This window comes from Muntiacus reevesi, chromosome 18, assembly GCF_963930625.1.
Source record: "Muntiacus reevesi chromosome 18, mMunRee1.1, whole genome shotgun sequence".
NCBI lineage: Eukaryota > Metazoa > Chordata > Mammalia > Artiodactyla > Cervidae > Muntiacus > Muntiacus reevesi.
In genome coordinates, this window is record NC_089266.1 from 24,391,272 (window position 1) to 24,414,362 (window position 23,091).

General features: G+C 42.4%; 1 pseudogene; it reads left to right on the plus strand.

Moving 5' to 3' along the window:
- Positions 1–696: 696 nt before the first annotated feature.
- Positions 697–23,091, plus strand: part of LOC136150139 (dnaJ homolog subfamily A member 2-like) — a 41,742-nt pseudogene continuing 19,347 nt past the window's right edge.

Here is a 23,091-nt window from a genome sequence, read left to right on the forward strand (position 1 = left end):
ACCAAGTTGGAGAAGGTACCCCATTGGACGAGGGTTTCACCCAGAACCCGCCCCCCTTCCTTGGATATCACTGTCCTGCTTGCTGTTGAAGCATCTCCTCTCTGTTTAGACATCCAGGACAGAAGAGTCTCCAAAGGGAGGAGGGCTCCCACATGCAGAAGAGGAAGAGGAGTTCTAGGTTCAAGTCCAGGAACAGCCATAGAGAGAGGAAGGACCATCGGGCAGGACAGCCTTTCCCTCCTCCCTGCGAGGATACAAAATCGCCAAGCAGCACCAGTATCACTGTACCCGAAGTGATGTCCAAGACCATTCCCGGCCCCTCTGCCTCTCCTGAAATGGTCAGTCACGGAGAGAGCTCTCCTAACCTTGCAGCAGTGCCCTGGGCCAGGCTGGGTCAGGTGACAACTCAAGGAAGCTCCCAGGACAGGGAAAGAGTAGGCGCATCCAGGCCCAGGGTCCTCTCCAGCCCCTGCCGCGGCTGTTCTGGGGCAGCAGGTGCAGTTTCGCAGCAGGATGGAGTGGGTGCCTCTGCTCTTGACAAATTTGCTTTTCTGGGCGGTGCATTCTTGGGTGCAGGAACTGAGGGTGCGAACGAGAGAGACGGGAAGGAGGGAGGGAAATGAGGGGCGTCGGGAGAGCAGAGAAGCTCTCCTCCGGCGGGCGCACCGGCAGCCGCTAGGGTGCAGCTGTGGGCTGATGCGGGCGCCGGGCCGCTGGCGGAGCGCGCCGGAGACCCGCGGGCAGCGCTGGCGAGGAGGTTCGGGTGTTGTGTTTCCACTGTAACGATAATTAGGCGGATTCTGTGTTTATTTAGGCTGAGAGCTGTAAGATAAATGACAGCTTCGAAGATGCTTTTCAGCACTTCATAAATCACCCACCGGCCCGGGCAGTTTGCTTCTGCCACGTCTGGGTTCTTCCTCGCGTCCTCCCCGCCACCCCCGCCACCAACCCGCCACCCCGCCCGCACTCACCGGGAAGAGGGCACCCCCGGGCCGACCCGGGTGCTCTCGCCACACAGGCCAGAAGAGCAAAGGGGAAAGTATGCCCGGCCTCCCCGAAGCTCGTCGGCCCCGGGCAGCGGCCGGGAAAGCTGTCAGGAGAGACGCTTCCTCCCAAAGGGGTCCCCGCGGGCTTGGGGGGCTCGCTTGACGGGCAGGCCTGCCCTCCTCCGGGAGAATACGGTCTCTAATGGGCTCTAATTCAAACTCTCTTCCCTGTGCCTCGCCGACACAGCTGGAGATTTACAGGAGACACAGACAAGTATTTATAGTGCGGGGGATGTTGCTTCTTCCTCCAGTGGCGGTCCGCACCTCTCCCGGGTACTCCGCCGGGCAGAAGGTTCCTGTCCTTGCCCCCGGGAGAGCACACTCTTGCAGAAGGCTTGTGGCCAACAGGCCGTCTTTCTATGGGAGCTTGGGACTCCTTGGCCACTAAGAAGGGCAAAGACCTGGAAGGTGAGGCGCCCCCTAGTCAGGCCTGGGTCAGGTCAGTTCAGTCCTCGGGAAGAGGGAGTGGGTGTGGGGAGTCAGATGCTGAGCCTGTGGAGCTGTGACCAGAAGCTGCAAACAGCACAGTGGAGGTGATGCCTTCCCACGTGCAGGTTTCAAGTCAGACATTGTGGGATCTCAGGTCAGACATCAGGGTCGCTGGTGTGTCCCCTTCTCCCAGTTTGAAAACATGGATCTGGGGAAACTGGCCTTGGGTCAAAACAGCCAGGTTAGCCTTCGGTAGGCAACAAGCCCCAATAATCTTCTTATGAGACCAGTGCTGCCAAACTCAGGTCATCCACAGCTTGGGGAAGTGCAACCAAGCCACCAAGGAGAGGGAGGGATTTCTGGCTCCAGACCCCGAACTAGTGAGAAGGGCACCATACGGCCACTGCCCTCTTCCACCTGCATGTGCTCTGTCACTGAAATCATGTCCGACTCTGCGACCCTACAGACTGTAGCCCACCAGGCTCCTCTGGCCACGGGATCCTCTAGGCAAGACTGGAGTGAGTTGGCATGAGCTCCTCCAGGGGATCTTCCCGATGGATGGAACCAGCCTCTCTTATGTCTCCTTCATTGGCAGGCGGGTTCTTTACCACTAGCACCACCCGGGGAGCCTTCCACCTGCATAGCCTTCGCCTAATAAAGGGTCTACTGTTACACTGGAGAACAAAAGCAGCTTCCCTTGTGGAACACTCTGCCTACTGGTAGTCCAGGCACCACAGCCCCTGGGTTTGTAGAGCCCATCCTCACTGGGAGGGCGCTATCTGGACTGCCAGAATGCACCCAGAAAAGAAGAAACTGGGCCAGACACTAAGCTTCAGAGATTGGAAGATTAGCTACTGACACTTCTGTTTTGTAAGACATGAAAGAGGCTGCTCTTTTTCTGACAAGGAAACTAAGCAGAAAGGACAGAGATGTGGTGGGTCAGGTCCCCAACTCAGGGGCTCTGAATTGTCATGCTAGTGCTAGATAATCCTATGAGCTCTATCAGAGCTCTATTCAGCATTTATCAGCCACCATCTCTGTGCCAGACACTGCAGTAGGTGCTGGAAATAAAAGATAAGAGATACATCCCCTTTGTCTTCTATTCTAAATTAAAAATGTGTGTATGCTCAATCGTGTCCAATTCTTTGCAACCCCATGGACTGTAGCCCACCAGGCTCCTCTGTCCATGGGTTTATTCCAGCAGGAACACTGGAGTGAGTTGCTATTTCCTTTTCCAGGGGATCTTCCCAACCCAGGGATCGAACCTGCATCTCTTGTGTCTCCTGCACTGGCAGGCAGATTCTTTACCACTGAGCTACCAGGGAAGCCCTCTAATGGAAGAGATGAACATAAAAACAAAGCATTACAAACAGCTATAGTGGAGGTGTGTATAAAATAGGATGAGGACTGGTACTTCATTGATGAGATGGATTTCCTTTTTCAGCAAGGGTGCTCAGTTCTCCATAGTGGAATATTGCTTAAATCTGAGTAAAGCTATGAAAATACTGTAGTTAAGAACATGGACTCTGCTAGGGGACATATCGAGCTGAAATTCCAGCTCTGCCACTTACTGATTATATGATCTTGGGCAAGTTTAACTTCTTGTGCCTCTTCTATAAAATGAGAAGAATGATTACTGTGATTATTATTTTTTTGGGGTTACCTCATAGGGTTATAGTGAAGTTTAAGTGAGAGGATGCCAAAGGGCCTGGAATATAGTAAATGCTCAATAACTCTTAGCAATGGGGGTGGGGGGTGGGGTTGTGGGGAGAGAAAGTCAGAGAAATGCTCCAGTTCCCTGAATAAGACAGCAGTAAAGCTCTTGCATAGTCACTGCCATCTTCTTCAGTTTCACAGCATTGTATCATTATTTAAAAGGCTTTGGTTCTAATCCCACCTCTTCCCTAAGCTGGTGATGTGTTCTTGCTCAGTTTCTGAGTTTCAATTCCTCCCTTGTCAAAAAAAGGAGTGAACTCCTTCTACAGAATTTTCACCTTAGACATTTTCTAGTTCTGTTTAAGAATACACACAAAAAGTGAACATTAATAGGTATATCAATAATTTTACAAGTCAATTAACAAAATTTATTGTTGCAACAGCCTCTAAGCGATGCTCAGTCACTGATAAATGTCCTTTGTGGCACTCAAAATGATGATATTTTAAAAGCTGTCCTCAGTCCTGACAAATATCTCTGTGATGCTATCAATAGCACAGTAACTACACTGAAGCTATAGCAATGTCAAGATTGAAGAGATCAAATCTCTAATCCCAGAACCATTTTGGAAGTTGACTCCAGGCCCAGTTTACTCGGAAGAACTTAGATCTACTGTTTTTCTTTTGGAGACTTGGATCTCTCTGGTTGACTCATCTTCTCCTTTCAACTCTCCTGTTCATTCAGTTTAATCAACTCTACTGAATATTTCCATGTGCCAGACATCTGGGCTAGATGGTTAGTATAAAGACAAATATGACTCCTTTCCTCAAAATGTTCACTGTCTTTTAAGGAGAGATACATGAAAACATTCCAAATAAATGTAACAAAATACTGTAAATGCTGTGATGGAAGTCTGAGGATGGGACATTGAGGGTGGCCAAGAAGAAGTGGTTGATTATCTCCCATGCCTCCGTAGCATTCTACATATCCATACCTGTTGTATGAATGAATCAACCAGCAAAGAGGCTGGAGTAGAAGATTTTGGTGAGGAGAATAGCAGGAAGGGAAAGAAAGCTATCTGCCTCCCAATAATGCTATGACACTAACAAAGCGGTAAATTAAAGGCAAGAGTCATGGAGTTACACATCTCTGAGAACAACTCCTTGAAGCTAGAAATAGATATACTCTGAAGCTGGTATTGCCTTTCTCTCTGATCTATCTTGTAGACAATCCTAAGGCTGCACATTGCCTAGCCAAAGCAAGTTGAGCAGGATAGGGACAAAGGCGGGCTAGGAGGACTTTCTGCCCCCACACATCAGAAGAGCTGAACCTCCTCCTCCCCAGACTGTGATGTGGAAGCAAAATAGTCATAATGCTGGCTACTAAGGAAGTTGGACAAAGATGAACCAAGCCTCTTTAATCTTTCTGTGATCAAAGGCCACATTGCATCTTGTTTCATCTGGGGCTCACTTGCTCTATAGCTAAGGGTCTGGCATGCTCAAAGGAAGACAAAGTTATAAGATTATCTGTCTTATGGCCCACAGATTTCACCAAACACCAAGAAGGCTGGGTGAGAACATGTGAATGGGGCAGTACAACTAGCCATACCCAGGTAGAAGAACCCCCAAATACATGCCCTGTTCACAGAGGGGAGGGTTGACACCTTCCTTGGAAAAGACAGTACATTCCTTTCACTTATGCTTTGGTGTGAAGTGCTAAAGTACAAGAAATGGAACAGCTGTCAAATTTACTACTGAGGTCCATCTTCATAGCTTAGATCTTCAGAAAATATTTTATGATATAATAATTCAACCTTCCTCAGAGCTTTGCTTCATTTCTGCTCCCTTGGAGAAGCAAGTAAAGAAAGCTAGGCATTTCTAACTCAGCCCTGTGTTGGTTTAGATGCACTGAAATCCCCTGTGTGGTTAACTTTAGCTTTTTCCCATTGTCAACAATCTCAGAGAAAGCCTCAAACACTAGCCAATGTTTACAAGCAGATCTCAGTAACTGTCACCCAGTAATCTCTTTCTGCTGACCCCTGGCTTCAAACTTGGCTCTGCCAGTGACTTTTCCCATACTTTCCAAGCTTCCAGTCGAAGAAAATGCAGCAGAGCCTGTTCTCCTGTGTGAGCATATAAATTCTGCCCTCAACAACTCCAGGCCTTCCCAGATCCTGGCTTGGACCCTATCCAGAGGACAGATAGGCACAGACAATGGAATTTCTTTTTAAAATCTGCCCTTCAGGTTGAGAAGATGGTGTCCCTAATTCCTGCCAGGAGGAATTGTAATTTGAATGTTACTCTAAGACTAGAGAGAGGAGTCACCAAGACCTGGAACACTACTTTACCTGTATACCTTGGTAATCAACAGTTGAGAGCTTGCACTAATGCTGGGTAATTCTATTTGGCTCAACAAACATTTGTTGAGTGCATACTAAATGCCAGGCACTGTGACAGGTGCTGGCAATTATTGCTAACAGCCTGACCTTCTGAAGCAGTTGGCTCAGGTTAGAGATGCTGTTACATAACTGGGGGAAAAGGGACTGAAGAAAGAACTGAGCTCAATACCACAGCTCTCCCTCTTTCAGAGAGCGTCTTACATGTGAGAAAAACAGGAGCACAAAGGTGCTAGGTCACAGGACATTTCATTTGTACTGAGTTAGCTGCTTATCTCTCCTTCTTCTGAATTCTAGCCTGGTAGACAGAGCTTGGGATGTGGAATCAAAAACCCTTGGGTCCAGGGATTTCCCTGGATGCCCAGTTGCCACTCGCAATGCAGGGGGCCCTGGGTTTGATTCTTGTGTCAGGGACCTAGAGCCCACATGCTGCAACTAAAGATACTGCATGCCACAACTTAGACCTGGCTCAGCCAAATAAATAAATTTAAAAAATTAAAAGACTTGAGTCCAAATTCCAAACCCTGCATTTAGTTGTATGAACATGGGCAAGTTTCTTTTCTTTCTTTCTTTTTTTTTTTTTTTTTTTGAGCATGGGCAAGTTTCTTGACCTCTGAGTTTCAATTTTCATTGATATGTAGTGAAAATAAAAGTAGTTGTCCTGCCTACCTCATAGATAGAAGAGAATATCAGATGAGATCATGCAATATGTATCAGTGCTTCTCAAACTTTAATGGGCATGTGATTCATGTGGTGATCTTGTTAAATTACAGACTCAGAGTCAGTGGATCTGGGTAGGCCTGAGATTCTGCACTTTTAATAGGCTCCCAGGTGATGCTATTGAGGCTGATCCAAATCATACTTTGGGTAAAACGCTATGGACTGTTTACTGGTGGTGGTGGTTTAGTCACTAAGTCATGTCCGACTCTTGCGACCCCATGGGCTGTAACCTGCCGGGTTCCTCTGTCCATGGGATTCTCCAGGCAAGAATACTGGAGTGGGTTGCCATTTCCTTCTCCAGGGGACCTTCCCGACCCAGGGATCGAACCCGGGTCTCCCGCATTACAGGCAGATTCTTTATCGAGTGAGCTACAAGGGAAGACTGGACTGTTTACTAATCAAATGGAAAGGATGGCACTGAGGAACATCTCCAACTAAGTAAACATCCAAAACTCATTCAGAAATCAATAGAGCCCTACTAAGTGAATAGAACTGAGGTAGACAGTCAGTGTGTGGGTAACAAGAAATTTATGACGTGTCTTTGCTTACTTAGGTGAAACCATTAGAGGATAATAAGAATCCATCCAAACTTAGCAGCTGGGTCAGAAAAAAAAAAAAAAAGTGGGATTCTTCTATCTCCTTCAGTTAAAAATATTTACTCTGGATATAAAACACTGAAATAAAAATCAGGAGGTCCTTCATCCTGTTAAATCATATCCTACAAATTGCAACTATCTCCTGCCAAATTCTCATCGAATCTTTTGAAACTGTTGGAACAGATATTCTTGAAGTTAGAGACCTCATAGCTTCCCCAGTTGTGGGCTTGGACCTTATCCTAGTGTTCAGAGACCCTTTAGAAGTCATCTCAATGTGCTCACAGTCATTGACATTGTTCCAGATGAGAAATATCTACCTCTTGTATCACCTCACACCAGTCAGAATGGCTAGCATCAAAAAGTCTACAAATAATACATGCTGGAGTGGGGGTAGCCAAAAGGGAATCCTGCTACACTGTTGGTGAGAACATAAATTGGTGCAGCCTCTATGGAAAACAGTATGGAGATTCCTTAAAAAGCTAAAAATAGACTTGCTATATAATTCAGCAATCCCACTCCTGGGTATATGTCTGGAAAAGACAGAAACTCTAACTTGTGAAGATAGCTGCACCCCAATGTTTACTGCAGCACTATTTATAATATCCAAGACATAGAAACAACCTGAATGTCCACTGGTAGATAAGTGGATAAAGATGTGGTATATATATAAACAATGGAATATTAATCAGCTATTAAAAAAAGAGTGAAGTAATGCCACTTGCAGCAATATGGATGGTCCTAGAGATTATCATAGTAAGTCAGAGGACCAATGGTATTACTTATATGTAGAATCTAAAAAATAATACAAATGGACTTATTCACAAAACAGAAACAGACTCACAGACACAGAAAAAAACTTATGGTTCACCAATGGAAAAAGCAGGAGAGGGAGTTTGGGATTAACAGATACACACTACCATATATAAAATAGATAAACAACAAGGACCTACTGTATAGCACAGGGAACTATATTCGATATCTTTTAATAACCTATAATGGAAAAGAATCTGAATCACTTTGCTATATACCTGAAACTAATACAATATTATAAATCAACTATACTCAATAAACAAAAAAAGAGAAACATCTACCTCTCTTTCAAATGCCTTCAAAAAATGCCCCTCCATTTCCCTAATAAGAATGATCATTTGCTCACACTCTTAGGGAGTTTAATATTTGGTTAACATCTATATAACTTCTGTGAGTGCATGTGGTATATGGTTAGGTCATTCAAGATGGTTTTTTTCTTGCTGTTTGTGCATCCCCTGTTTGACCAGTCCCTTCTTCACTCATATGACTATCCAATTCTCTTAGTTACAGGGCTTAATTACCCCCTGGTAACTAATGAGCCCACCTGATGTTGATTCCCCTGATAAATGGTAGCCTCCTTCTACCCTTGGAGCCCACCATCTGCCACACATGATAGGGTATCAATCACTCCAGGACCCTTTGGGTAAGGTTCCCCTATCCAATAAACTACTGATGTTTCTGTCGCTGTTCTTAGGTTCTTTCTTTGGTCTCAAGGCTGAGAAACTACAAGGGGTTATCCTAGTAGTGTGCAACAGAGAAGAAATGAGCTTGAGTCTGCTTGTCCCAGTTGCCTACAAAGAGATGATCCATTTCTCAGAACCTGCACAGCCAGGTCTGCAAAGGCCAAAACAAAGCATAAAATCGGGCAATTATTGGAGCAAATATTATAATGAAATATTCCTGATGAGAAGCAAGACTTTCAGATTTTAGTCTTATCTTTGCTACCACCCAGCTTGTCTGGGATGGAGTTCTCAACATTTCTAAACAGAATTTACCTGCTTGTAATGTACATACCTCTTCTATGGCTAGAAAGAATTTATGATTCAAAAGAGAAATGAAGAGAGTAGTAAAAAAAAAAAAAAAACACAAGAAAGCAAAACACAGTGTTTTTTGTTTGCTTAAACAACAGAAATTTATGTTCTTAAATTCTGGAGAGGAGAAATCAAAGATCAAGGTGTTGGCAGGGTTATTTTCTTCTGCAGTCTCTCTTGTTGGCTTGTAAATGTTGTCATCTCCTTGTCTTCACATGGTCTTATGTTCTAATTGCCTCTTCATATGAGGACACTAGCCATATTGAATTGGGGCCCACTCTAATGGCCTCATTTTACCTTAATTACCTCTTTAAAGAACTTGTCTGCAAATATATTCTTGAGGTCCTGGAGTACACAATTTAAAATTAACATTCCCCTGGTGGTTTTTACATGTATTTTTGCAACAGTTGCTAATTTCCAACTCCTCCTTGGGCCTGGAGAGTTGGATTCAGCTGGAGCTAACAGAAATCAAATACATGTCTAATGAGAGTTCCCTAAAGTCTCGACTCCAAAACTTCTCTGGAGAGCAACAGGCACTAGGGCTCCTGCTCCTGCAAGCCCGCTGCTGATGCAAAGCGGGGAGTGTTTCCTGGAGAAGGGAGGCCTGGGAGGGGTAAGTGGTGACAGTTTATCTGAAGCTGGCGCTGGGTTCATTAAGAGGCCTGGTGCAGTTTATCTGCTTCTTGTCCACAAGGCTCAGCTTCTCTGCGTGCTGAGTCCAGGCTTGTCACCATCCCAGTCCTGGTGGCGTCAGGTTGGAAGAGTGTGAAACAGAGCATCCCCCCGCTACCCCACACCAATCTCCCCTTGTCTCCAACTGTCTGTCCTCAAGGGGTCAGATAGGAGCTGCAATTGCAGGAATAAAGCTTGAAGCCTTCAGTCAATACTTTCTGCCCGCAGACAGTAAGGTCCTGGGGAGATGATTTGGCTGCTCCAAAAAAGAAGAAAGCCCAGACCTCAGCCGAAGGAGGTAGAAGGACAACAGAGGCATGGACTTACCTTTGTCAAAGCCACCTTGCCTTGAATGTAGCGGACACCTATTTTAAGTGGTCCCACTTGTCCTTGACACATTCTAATAACAGAGAATGGAACCAAGTTCTGTGTTTCAGAAGAGGAGGTTCAGGAATTGTGAGGCCTCTTTCTTAATGCCCCACAGTAACTCAGCGGTGGAATAAACAATGGAACACATCCTGAGTCCTGGACCAGCCTTTCCTGGGACTGAAACCTTTACCTCAGGCTTTCAGTCCTCTTCTCCACTCAGTTGCCAATATTACAACTACCTTTGAGAGTAAAGATGCTCCAAACCCCGCAACAGGGTTGTTTGATAGCCAGGGACGATCATACTGCACCATCCTCTCCCTCTTCCCTGGTTCTCCAAGATCATCAGGACAACAGGTGCATCTGTGGGGGCTGAAAGGTCCAGTCTGTGAACAGAAAGAAGATCCTTTGGCCAGACCCAGTTCCTCCAATGCAGAGGAAGGTGCCGACCTGTTTGACAACTCCAAACACTTACCCAGCAGGGAGAGAACACCCTCCTAGAGGGCCAGTGCATTATCCAACTATTTGGAATTGACTCAAAAACTGAGATGATTAACTTCTGGTTCTATCCAAAGAGTACTACCACTGTCTACTATTGGAATCCATGTCCAAAGGGTTATTGACTTTTACCAGCAGTGTAGGAGGCAGTAAATGGGTTTCTTCAAAAAGAAGCAGCTGTTTTTAATGGGAATTCTTCCTCTTCAAAACCCCCAAAGCTGTCAGGAACCCCATTGTCCCCTTCTCCAAATTCTGCTTCCTTGAGGGACCAATTCACACTTACTCTTTGCGATCTGCTTTCTCTAACCCAACAGCTGGGTTACTTTTTCACCCCAGGTGCAAGTACCAGGGTCGTCACCATGTATAACCAGGCAACCACGCTCCTAAACACATGTCAGTGGCCACGTAACTCCATACTCTGAGTCAGTTGCCCACAGAGAGACTCTCAACTGCAGCATGGTCATTGAGAGCTTGGGACCTTGGAACGAACTCTCCTGTGTTTAAATCTCAGCCCTTTTTACTGGCTGTATACTTAATCTCTCTAAGCCTCTATTTCCTCATATGTTAAATGGATGTAATAAGAGTATTTACCTCTTGGGTTTTAAATGAGATCAAGTGCTTAGCGCAGGGATTGGGCACATAGTAAGCACCCCATAAATGTTAATTATTATCGTGAATGCCTCTCTGTCTTTAGGGGCTTCTAGGGAGGAGGCTTCTGCACTCTTCACACTAAATTCCATCCTTCCTTCCTGAGTGTTATCTGTCCCAGTGGGTCTTTCTCTACTTTGTCCCCAGCCTTCACATAACAGGGTCATCCCTGCTGGTCTTTGCCCAGCAGATGTCCTTGCTCTCTTATTCTCCTGGAAGTAAAAACAGGGCAGATGGGTTATTTAGCTACCTCTTTCCAAAATCTGTAAATAAAGATCAAAATGCCCTGCCACCAGATAGCTGGAATCAGGGCCCACTTGACCTTCTATTTAAACCCTCAGAAGCCCCTGCCCCATCTAGCCCTGTTGCCCTTTCGACTAGGGTGGGGGTCCCGAGAGAGGTATGTATGTGAGGCCTGTAAGTGGCTCTCCCCAGCCCCTCAGAAGGTTGCTTATCAGGGAGTGAAACACCAGCCCTTGCTTGCCATGACAGCAGGAGCTGCCTGAGAAGAGAGGCTGAGATAAATTAAGGATCCTTCATCCCCGTCAGCGTGGGCCAGACAGAAACCAGGTGCAAGGCCGTGAGCCTTCAACTTTTATAAACAATCTTCCATCGCCCACTGCAGCAGCTTGAGCCTGAGATGGGGATTAGAAGAACAGCTTCTGCAAGCCTGGGGCCTCTCAGCTGGACAGCCAGTTAAAGGGCACATAAGATAACTGGCTGCTGGGAAAGATGCTTGAGGAAATCCAGCCATTCGTCAACAGGGGGTTCGCTTGACCTGGCAGGAGAGAATCTGATATCTAAACACTTCCCTGCATCCCTGAAGCGTTCCGAAAGTTCTCCAGCTAAATATTTGATACCACACCAGATGATAGCCCAAGGCTCTTCTCACCAGTGGGAGAAGGCTGCCGCTAGAGGAGAGAAGCCTAGTCAGTACTGGGTTCACTGAAATCAGGCAGGACTTGAGATGAGGGCATCCCAGCTATGCTGATTTGGGGGTCCTTTAACCTTGTTCAGTCCAACCAGGGGTAAAGACCTCGTCTGCCAAGAGCTGCTTCTCTGGGAATCCACGAAAAGACATGGAACCTAAATACCTTTTGAAGGCAATTGTCCCCCCTTCCAGTCCTCCACCTGCCTCCTCACTTCTCTGATAGATGTTTTGTTTGCAGGAACTGAAAAAATAGCCATGACCCCTACGCTCAGATGGTGGACACCAGCTTCATCCACCTGAGATTACAAAACAAAGTGAAGTGCTTGAATCCCCTCAGGGAGGTGGGGACAGACTGGCTTGGCTGAGCATGAAAGAGCTTTTGTGTTTACAAGTCATATTTATTCAGCAGTGGGGATGAGAAGGTCTACAATTCCATGTTCAGAGTTTCTTGTATAATGCTGAGAAGGAAAGCACATTTCAGAGAAAATTGCCTCCAAGGGAAGGATGTTGTTCCCCCTCTGGTTGGAAGGTAGAAAATAGGAGTCAAAAATAAGGCTCTCAGATCAGTCAGGCTCGAGCTCATGTCTCCGCTCTGGTATTTACTCCAGTGGTCGTTGTGATCTTGGAAAGTTATGCGACCTCTCTAAGCTTCAGTTTCCTTGTCTGCACAGTGGGAATGGTAGTAACTAGTCGTAGGGTGGTTGTGAGGAGGACTAAACAGTGAGACTTCTGAAGAAAGCATTTACCTGAGTGATACAACATAACACTCAGTAAATGGCAGCTACAATCAGTAATGAGGTCTCTACCTTTGGAAGAAAACACAGAGATAGAAAAATGAAAATTATCTGAGAACAGTTTGGAAAGGGCAGAATTTTAACACAGAACACACGTTCATTCTTTCAAAACCCCCTTGGTGTTATAGAAAAAATTATAACATATACCTAAATAAAAAGATATAATGGACTCCCATTTACCCAATAATACATAGTTTCACAACTATCAAGGCCAATCTTATATCATCCATACCCCCTACACAGGTATAGTCTGTTTTGAGTTAGCTATTTTGGCCTTCAGTGTGGATTATTTTCTTATAGAAGAGGGAATATGGGATTTAGAGTCTAAAAACTTGTTCCCTCCTTGATTAGCTGTTTGACTTTGGGCATGTCACTTAATTCATTTAATTCTCAGTTTCTTCATCTGTAAAATGAAGTTGTTAATAATTAGACCTGCCATACATACTTCAAAGAACTCTTGCATAGAGGAAATTAGATGTCTGTGAAAGGGCCTTGTAAAAGGAAGTCTATGCCAATAGTACTGGTTGTTACGGCTCTACCTCTGACTGGGGGTGGCACCGAGTATGTGTTCGGCAAACATTTATTAAGGTTGTGTTAAGTGCCAGGCCAAGTCAGGCCAAAGATCTGCTCTGCAGTCTTAGTTTGCATCCCCGAGCCTAGCTGGTCACATTGCAAACACTGTCACTAAGGCAACAGGGATCACTCAGTGTGTCCCAGCCCTACACTCAGAGAAGTACATCCCTCAGTATACACATCCTATTGGACCAAGAGTCACTTCTTATACCATTATGTCCTTGTTCAATGTCAAGGCCTGGAAAATGTCAAATTATGTCCAGTCTCCAGTGCTCTATTTCCATTAAGGATCAGAATGAGAATTACAGAGACTGTGGGTAAGACCTCAAAATTACATGTTGAAAAAAGAAGCTTTTTTCATGTCAAGAACATAACCCAAATCATCCTTTCAAAAGCTATTTGGGGATAGGTCTTAGGTCCAGAATTTAAAGCTGCAATGGGAAACCAGAGGGGGATCCCTGATCCAAAGGGTGACCCTGAAGCTGTTTTGGCTAGAGCTGGAGAGATGCTATTTCTCTCTCATTTTTCTTTCCTTAGAAGAGAATTTCATCTTTGCTCCAGCCTCTGCATCCTGGTAGCCCATGAAAACAATATTTTCCTGCTCAGCAGGGCAAAACCTCTTATTTCCTGCTGTCCTTTTCCCATCTCCTAGGTCCACACTGAAGTCCTTGCTGTAGACAGATTTCTCCAGCAAGTTATTTTCTCACCACTGAGCCCCAGCTGTTTTGCATCCCTGAAGCATGTCAGGGCCAGAGAAGAAATGAAAGGACTGAGGCAGTGTCAGATACAAGGGGACCCAGGTCACTAGTGATCAGATTTTTTTAATGAACCTGAGGGCCAGGGACTTGAAAGGAAGGTCAGGGGTCACAGAAGGGTGATGGAAATACACGTACAGATTATTAAATCCTGAATGTGAAGACATCGATGTTCTTCCAATACCCGTTCCTCCCAGGAGCTCAGTGCTGTGCTGAGCAGTTAGGGCTTCATGACCTGATTGCACGAGCAAACAGCAGTCTCCTGGAAACCTCTGACTTCATGCTGCCAGAGGAGCATGAAAGACATTTGACAACTGGATTATATCCAAAGACTTTGGTTCCTACTCTGATTCCCCGGGTTGCTGACTTCTCCCTTCTCCCAGAAATAATTCAAGGTCAAGTTTTCAAAGTGGTTCCAGGAGAAGAATGTGGTGTACAGGGAGGAATTCTTGCTTAATAGTCCCCTCTGGCCTGTTGCTAATACACCTGTTTCTCTCATTCCCATCCAATTATACCTCTGAGTTTTGGAGATCTTGATTTCTTGGTTCCAACTGGAATGAGGTCTTTCTTAGTATTATGATCCTAAGCATCACTGAAAGGAACACATTTCTTGATTAGAATCAATCTACATTTATTTCAGTTCAGAATTGTTTTCATTATTTGCTTCTGGGAGCAAGGTACAACTCAGTCTTCTACAAAGGGGTGATGTCCAACTTTACTGGTGGTTGTGGTTAAGCCAGCCATGCAAATGTTCCCAGGACATATGTTCACAAGAGATACGGGGAAAGACCCAAAGGGAATCTTAAAGTCATTGAGAGATCTCAGGGTCATCTGGTCCAGGCTCCCATCCAAGAACTTTCCTTTCAGATGGCTATATGCTGATGCTTTAACACCCCAAGTTATAGGAAGTTGATTAGAAAGTCCAGTTCAAATTTGGACAGCTTTTATTGTCAAAAAGTTCTTCCTATTACCTTCCTAATCTCACTCATAAGAGCTAAACAGGGTAAATGGAAGCCCTTTCAAGAACCCCATGTGATATTTTTTCAGATCTTTGAAAATGTCTATAATACCTGCTCTAAGTCTTTTCTACTCCAAGCTAAGCATTTTCAGTTACTTCAACAATGCCCTATTACAGGAAAAGAACAATGAACTGGTAGTGAAAAGGCCTGGGTTCAAGTCCTGGTCCCACAAGTTTTCACCTATGTAGCCTTAAGAAAGTCAATGAACCTCTCACAAGTTCACCTTCTTCCTCTGTAAAATGAAGATTAAATATATATACTTTACCTATTGTTCTGAGGATCAAATAAGATAACATAATACCACAGAAATGCAAAGGATCATAAGAGACTACTGTGAACAATTATATGCCAACAAATTGGATAACCTTGAAGAAGTGCATAAACTCCTAGAAACATAGAACCAACCAAGACTGAATATTGAAGAAAAAGAAAATCTAAACAGACTAGTAATGAGTCAGGAGATTGAATCAGTAATCAAGAATCCCTAATAAAGAAAAGCCGAGGACCAGTTGGCTTCACTGGTAAATCTACCAAACATTTAAAGAAGAACTAGCATCAATCCTTCTCAAATGTTTCTAAAAAATTAAAGAGAAGAGAACACTTCCAAACTCATTTTACAAGGCCAGCATTACCCTGATACCAAGGCCCAACAAGAACACTTTAAGAAAAGAAAGTTATAGCCAATATCCTTAATGAACATAGATGCGAGAACCCTCAACAAAATACTAGCAGATGAATTCAACAGCACATTAAAAGGATCAAACACTATGATCAAGTAGGATTTATCCCTGCAAGCATGAGTCAACATATGCAAATTAATAAATGTGATGTACTGCATTAACATAATAAAGGATAAAAACCATATAATCACCTTAATAGATGCAGAAAAGGCATTTAACAAAATTCAAAATCCTCTCATGATTCAAAACTCTCCACAAATTAAGTATAGAATAAAGTACCTCAACATAAGAAGGCCATCTATGACAAACCCACTAACATCACACTCAGTGATAAAAAGTTGACACCTTTTCCTCTAAGGTCAAAAACATGACAAAGATACCCACTCTCGTAACTGCTATTCAACATTACACTGGAAGACCTAGCTGGAGCAGTTAGGCAAGAAAAATAAAAGACATCTACATCAGAAAAGAAGTTAAATTCTCTCTAATTGTGGTTGACAGGAACTTATGTATAGAAATACCTAAAGACACTACTAAAACACTATTAGTACTAATGAAAAAATTCAGTATAGTTGCAAGGTATAAAATTAACATAAAAAATCAGTTTCATTTCAATACACTAACAATGAACTATCAAAAAGGAAATTCAGAAAACAGTCCAATTTATAATAGCACCAGAAAAATAGAATACAAGGAGGTGAAATATTTGTACACTGAAAACTATCATATCAGACACTGATGAGAGAAATTGAAAAAGATGCCAATAAATGGAAAGATATATCATATTTATGAATTAGAAGAATTAATATTGTTAAAATGTTCATACTACCCAAAATGATCTACAGATTCAATGCAGTCCCTCAAAATTTCAATGGCATTTTCACAGAAATAAAAAAAGAAATCCTAAAATTCATATGGAACCACAAAAGACCCTGACTAGTCAAGGAAATCTTGAGAAAGAAGAACAAACCTGGAGACATACTTTCTGACTTCAAACTATACTGTAAAGCTATAGTAATCAGAACAGTATGATACTGGCATAAAAACAAACACATAGACCAATGGAACAGAATACAGAGCCTAGAAATAAATCTACACATATATGATCAACTAATCTTTGACAAGGGCATCAAGAATATATAACTTATAATATATAAGAAAACGATAATCTCTTCAAAAAGTAGTGTTGGGGAAATTGGATATCCACATGCAACAGAATGCACTGGGGCCTATCTTACACATATGCAAAAAATAACTCAAAATGGATTAGATTTCAACGTAAAACCTGAGGGATTTCCCTGGCAGTCCGGTGGTTAAGACGCCACACTTCCTCTGCAGGGGGTATGGATTTGATCCCTGGTCAGGAAGTTAAGATCTTGCATGCCATGCAGTGCAGCCAAAAATAAAATAAAAGTAAAACCTGAAACCATATAACTCCTAGAAGAAAACATAGGGGGAAAACTCCTTGATACTGGTTTTGGTAATAATTTTTTGGGTATAACACCAAAAGCACAGGCAACAAGAGCAAAATTAAATAAAAGGGACTATGTCAGAGTAAAAACAAGCAAAGTAACATACAGCAAAGTGAACCATCAACAAAATGAAAAGGCAGCCTATGGATTGAGAGAAGATATTTGCAAACCATATATCTGATAAGAAGTTAATATCCAAAATACACAAAGAACTCATAGCAAAAAAATAAAAATTACTGGATTAAAAGGACCTGAGATGACATTTTTTCAAAGAAGGCATACAAATGGCCAACAGGTATATGAAAAGGTGCTAAACATCACTAATCATCAGAGATATGTAAACCAAAACCACAGTGAAATATCACCTCACATCAATTAAGATGGCTAACATCAGTTCAATTCAGTTCAGTCGCTCAGTCGTGTCCTACTCTTTGAGACCCCATGAATCACAGCATGCTGTAAGATAAGAAATGACTAGTGTTGGTGAAAATGTGGACAAGGGAACCCTTGTACACTGCTGATGGGAATGTAAATTTGGACAACCATTATGGGGAAAAGTATTGAGGTTTCTCAAAAAAATAAAAATAGAACTACTTTATGATCTAGCAATCCCACTTCAGGGTATACATCCAAAGGAAATAGAATCAGTATGTTGAAGAGATATCTTCATCCTCATGTTTGTTGCAGTATTATTTACAATAGCCAAGATATGGAAACAGCCTGGGAATTCCCTAGTGGTCCAGTGGTTAGGACTCCATGCTTTCACTGCCAAGATATGGATGCACTGACAGATGAATGGAGAAAGAAAATGTGACACACACAGGAATATTACTCAGCTGTTAAAAAAGAGATTGTGCCATTTACAACAACATGGATGAATCTGAAGGACATTATGCTAAGTGAAATAAACCAGACACAGAAAGACAATTGCTGTGTGATCTCACATATATGTGGAATCTAAAAAAGTTGAACTCATAGAAACAAACAGTAGAATGGTGGTTGCTAAGCACTGAGATATAGAGGCTAAGGGGAGATGTTGGTCGAAAGATACAAACTTTTTGGTCATAAGATGAATAATTTCAGGGAAACTAGTATATATTATTGTGTTGTTGTTGTTCAGTCACTAAGTCATGTCCGACTCTTTGTGACCCCATGGACTGCGGCACACCAGGCTCCCCTGTCCTTCACTATCTCCTAGAGACTGTTCACATTCATGTCCATTGAGTCAGTGATGCTATCTAACCATCTCATCTTCTGCTGCCCCTTCTCCTTTTGCCTTCAATCTTTCCCAGCATCAGGTTCTTTTCCAATAAGTCAGTTCTTCGCATCAGGTGGCCAAAGTATTGGAGCTTCAGCTTCAGCATCAGTCCTTCCAATATATATTCAGGATTGATTTCCTATAGGATTGACTGGTTTGATCTCTTTGCAGTCCAAAGGACTCCCAAGAGTCTTCTCCAACATCAATCTGCATATCTGAGGTTGTTGAAAGCTTCAATTCTTCTGCACTCAGCCTTCTTTATGATCCAGCTCTCACATCCGTACATGACTACTGGAAAAACCATAGCTTTGACTATACAGAAATGGGAATACCAGACCACCTTACCTGTCTCCTAAGAAACATGTATGGGGGCCAAGAAGCAATAGTTAGAATGGGACATAGAACAGCTGAGTGGTTCAAAATTGGGAAAAGAGTATGACAAGGCTGTATATTGTCATTTTGCTTATTTAACTTATATACAGAGTGTGCATGCATGAGTGTGTGCTTAATTGCTTCAGTCGTGTTCAACTCTGCGATTCTTTGTAGCCTGCCAGGCTCCTCTGTCAGAGAAGGCAATGGCAACCCACTCCAGTACTCTTGCCTGAAAAATCCACGGATGGAGGAGCCTGGTAGGCTGCAGTCCATGCTATCACTAAGAGTCTGACACGACTGAGCGACTTCACTTTCACTTTTCACTTTCATGCATTGGAGACGGAAATGGCAACCCACTCCAGTGTTCTTGCCTGGAGAATCCCAGGGATGGGGGAGCCTGGTGGGCTGCCGTCTGTGGGGTTGCACAGAGTCAGACATGACTGAAGTGATTTAGCAGCAGCAGCAGCAGCAGGCTCCTCTGTCCATGGGATTCTTCAGGCAAGAATACTGGAGTGGGTCGCCATACCCACCTTCAGGGGAACTTTACAACTCAGGGATTGAACTCACATTTCCTGCACCTTCTGCATTGCAGACAGATCCTTTACCCACTGAGCCACCTGGGAAACCCCTATATGCAGAGTATATCCTGCAAAATGCCTGGCTGGATGAATCACAAGCTGGAATCAAGATTGTCAGGGGAAATATAAACAACCTCAGATATGCAGATGATACCACCCTAATGGCAGAAAGTGAAGAACTAAAGAGTCTCTTGATGAGGGTGAAAGAAGAGTGAAAAAGCTGGCTTGAAACTCAGCATTAAAAAAAACTAAGATCATGGCAACCAGTCCCATCACTTCATGGCAAAGTGGAAGCAGTGACAGATTTTATTTCCTTGATCTCCAAAATTACTGCAGATGGTGACTGCCCTCATGAAAATAAAAGACACTTACTCCTTGGAAGGAAAGCTATGACAAACTTTGGCTGCATATTAAAAAGCAGAGATTTAAATTTGCTGACAAAGGTCCATAGTTAATAATAGTGTATATTTGTATATTTGGTATTTGCAGAATGAGTAGATACTAAGTGTTCTCACCACAAAACAAAAACAAACAAAATTATGTGAGGTGATGGATGTATTAATTAACTTGATTGTGGTAACAATTTCACAATGTATATGTATATGTATATTAAATCATCACATTGTACTTAAAAAAATGACATTGTACAACCTAAATACATACAAGTTTTGTCAATCATACCTCAATAAAGCTGGGTGGAATGAAATAATATATGCCTACATTATTTGATGATTGTAAAATATTACACACATGCTTTTTAATCATCATCACTTTCCTCCATTCTTGGTGACTTCCTCTGACCTCTCTAGTTCAGAGTGTCCAGCTAAATATAACATTTGCTAGTTCAATAGGAGTTTATGAGCCACTGTTCTAGGCACTAGGAAAATGAAGACGAACAAAGTGGTCTTTGCCTTCAAGGTAATCAGAGGGCTATAACACACTAGACTAAAAGCCATAATAGAGGCCCCTGCAGAGAATACTCTAGGAATACAGTTGTAAAACTTCCAACTCAGATGGAGTGGAAGAGGCGACAATGGGGCTGAGTATTAGAGGATGCATAGCATTATCCAAAAAGAAGAAGGTAGGAGGACATTCTAGGTAGAGATAAAACATGCAAAGACATGAAGTTTAGTCAGAACAAAGGTATTTTGAATTTAAAAAGTCACTGTTTCATCAAAGGACATAATCAATAGAGCGAAAGGCAATCCACAGAAAGGGAGAAAATATTTACAAATCTTATATCTTAGAAGGGGTTAATATCCAGAATGTACAAAGAACTCTTCCAATTCAACAACAAAAAATAAACAACTTGATTACAAATAGGCAGAGGACTTGAATAGACATTTCTCTAAAGAAGATATACAAATGGCCAATAGGCACATGAAAGGATGTCCAGCATCACTAATCATTAAGGAAAAGTGATTTAAACCATAATGAGAAACCACATCACATCCCTTAGAATAGCTACCATCAAAGAAAAAGAGAAAGAAAGAAAGAAAAGAAAAGAAGCATTGGTGAGGATGTAAAGAAATTAAAACCCTTGCACACTGTTGGCAAGAAGGGAGCAGCTGCTGGGGAAAGCAGTATAAAGGTCCCCCTCAAAATTACATGAATTATCATACAACCCAGCAATTCCACTTCTGGGTATATACTCCAAAGAATTCAAATAAAGGCTTCGAAGAGATACTTATGCATTCATGTTCATAGCAGCACTATTCAAAATAGCATAAAGGTAGAAGCAACTCAAGTGTCCATCAACAGGTGAATGAATAAATATGACATAAATACACAATGGAATATAACTCAGCCTTAAAAAGGATGGAAAATCTATATTTCCCACACTACAACATGGATGAATTTTGAGGACATTATGCTAAGTAAAATAAGCCAGTCATAAAAATGACAAACATTGTATGATTTCACTTACATGAAGTATCCAGAGTAGTCAAATTCATAGAGATAGATGATGGAACTGTGGTTATCATGGACTGGGGGAAAAGGGAATGAGGAGTGATTATTTTAATGGATACAGAGTTTCAGTTTTTCAAGGTGAAAAAAGTTCTAGAATTGTTTGCACCTATGTGCTTAACACTTGTGCTCTGTACACTTAAAAGTTATTAAAATTGTAACTTTTATGTGATGTCTATTATACCACAATTTTTTGCAAAAGATATTTTGGGAAAGTTAAAGGAGTTTGTAAGGACTGGGTATTATTGCTAACTTTTTTAGGTGTGACAATTGGTTATACAGGACAATATTCTTTGTTCTTAAGAAATGTATACTAAAATATTTAAGGGAGAAGTGCAAACTATTTTGAAATTCATGGATGGAAAGGGATGTATAAATAAAAAGTTATATAAAACCAATCCGACAAAATGATAACCACTGGATTTAGGTGGCAGATGTACAGTGTTCATTTTACTATTCTTTCAATATTTTCTCAATATTTGAAAATTTGTATAATAAAATTTGGGGGAAAAAAACTTCTTAATTGCTTTATGAAGGTGGAAATAATGACCAAGTCATCACATATGCAGAAAATAGATGTTTCAGTAGGAGTTAACTCTGGGTATGACTGCTCTCCAAAAGCCAACAAAACAAAACAAAAAAAGAATCACAAGCTGTATTAATAGAAATGCAGTACTCATAGTGTGACTCTGGGCAAGTATTTACCCTCTACAAGTCTGTTTCATCATGTACAAAATGGGAAAAGAATTAAGTGAGACACTGTGTGTAAAGAGCTTGAAACAGAAGCAAATATTCAACAAGTCTCCATAAGTAGCTGGTAGGATTGCAAGAATAAGGAAGATGCTACAGTCCTAGCGGACTTCTGTGCTGGTGGCACCATGCAGAACAGCTTATACTCTGCGCCCGGTGTGGTCAGAGCATATTCCTCTGGTTTCTTGGGTGATATGGTCACGTCATATCATGAGCTGCTGAAGGATAACAGGGTTTCACCTGGAGTGGGAAAGACTGAGGTAGGAAAGGCATTATGACTGTCTTCTGATAGCTGAAGGATAAGCCCTAGGAGCAAAGGGAGAAAGCTCATTAAAACAAATCTCATGTTAAATAAGGTTTGAAAAGAAGACTGACTGTGTCAGGATGTTGTTAGCTCCCTGACTCTGGTGATGGGTGAGTTGCAATCAGAGGCTGGACAACCACTTGATGAAAACATTGTCAGAAAAATGAGATTGGGCCAGATAATCTTCACGGTCCCTTCCAATTCAGGGAGTCTAAGATGCTCTTAAAATATAGCACCTGGAACTGAATGATGCCATAGAGGTGAGTTAGTGAGACAAATACCCTCCTTGCTAAAGATATTGTTACTTAAATCTTGAAGATTTCTATGTTATGTGAAGAAGAGAGAAAATTCAAAATTAAACATATTTGTTATATCTGTCTGTTGTTAATATCATGTCACCTATGCCAGATGTTCGATCTATTCATCTTTACCCTTGTATTCATTCACTTATCTTTTCAATATTTCATATTTGTTTACAAGATATGTCTTTCCCCTCAGGTATTAAGGATACAAAAATGAACAGACATAAGAACAAGAAACACATGGAATGTAAGGGCCCAGTGGCAGAATTAAAAGACATGGGCAGAAAAGATAAGGACAGAGATTCGCTCTGGCTAGGGATGGTGGGAAGTCTTCCTTGAAATATTTGAGCTGCATCTTAGAAGACAGATGAGGTTTTCCAGATGTAGAATGAGTGGAAAATCATTCAGGCAAATGGAAGAGCTTATTAGAAGTCAAAATAGACAAGAGTACCATGTTTTGGAGGGAAATT